General features: G+C 32.0%; 1 pseudogene; it reads left to right on the top strand.

Annotated features, from left to right (window-relative positions):
• Positions 1 to 670: 670 nt before the first annotated feature.
• LOC112208455 (U6 spliceosomal RNA) lies at positions 671 to 770 on the top strand (annotated as a pseudogene).
• The last annotated feature ends 343 nt before the right edge of the window (positions 771 to 1,113 follow it).

Here is a 1,113-nt window from a genome sequence, read left to right as displayed (position 1 = left end):
ACTGAAAAATCCACCTTTATAAGCCCCAAAGGGCTTATAGCCTGTTCTCAATTCTTAGCATACTTTTTATGAATGGGCCCTCATTATTTGATCATTATAACAATAATGAATACTTTACTTTTTAAACAGACTCTAAAAGCTTATCCTAACTCATGCTGTGATTTTGTAATCATAACCTTTAATACTCATATACCAAGTATCTTATTTATAATAGAAAACTGAGAGCTGTTACTGATGAAAGGATTTTGAGGATAGATAAGTCTTTCTTTTTCTGTGAAACATTAACACAAGAAATTGCTTGAAAAATCGGGTGATCCCAAAGCAATAGTCCCAAACAAGAAACTCAAAGGGTTTTACATACCAACTGAGAATTTTTCAAATTTATTTCCCAGTGTTCTGAAAAATTTATATGAAGTAGACTAGCTCCAGAGGTTGGTGATTTAAGGGGTTAATTAACATCACTTGATACATTTAAGGTCCCAAACTTCTTCACATTATAAAATGAAGCATTATGAACTGAACATCCTCGTTATTCTTTCCTCCCCTTGAGTAGTCAAAATTAAACTGATTGCCTTCTGTAGCTCAAATTGTTTAAAAAATATTTCCATTAATGTTGCAGAAAGTGATATTTTAAATAATTTGTTGCCATTTCAAAACTCTAACATTATCCTCACTTTAGCAATGCATGTACTGAAATTGGTGTAATACAGAGATTAGCATGGCTCCTGTGCATGGATAACACACAAATTTGTGAAGCATTCCATATTTGTAGTCCAGTAACATGATTCAAGATAAAATGGCCATATTAAGAATCAAACTGATATGATAGAGCTGAAAAATCCACTACAAGAATTTCAAAACACAATCAGAAGTATTAATAGCATAATAGACCAAGCTGAGAAAAGAATCTTATAGCTCAAAGGCCAGTTTTTCAAATTAATTCAGTCAGGCAAAAATAATGAAAAAAAATTAAAAAGAATAAACAAACCTCTGAGAAATATGGGATTATGTAATGAGGGTAAACCTATGATTCGTTGGCATCCCTGATGGAGAAGGAAAGAGAGTAAGCAACTTGAAAAACATATTTGAGGATATTGTCCATGAAAATTTCCC

The sequence above is a fragment of the Pan troglodytes genome, chromosome 13 (assembly GCF_028858775.2).
Source record: "Pan troglodytes isolate AG18354 chromosome 13, NHGRI_mPanTro3-v2.0_pri, whole genome shotgun sequence".
In the NCBI taxonomy this organism is placed as follows: domain Eukaryota; kingdom Metazoa; phylum Chordata; class Mammalia; order Primates; family Hominidae; genus Pan; species Pan troglodytes.
The sequence above is the reverse complement of the archived record's forward strand: the minus strand, read 5'-3'. Positions and strand labels throughout refer to the sequence as shown.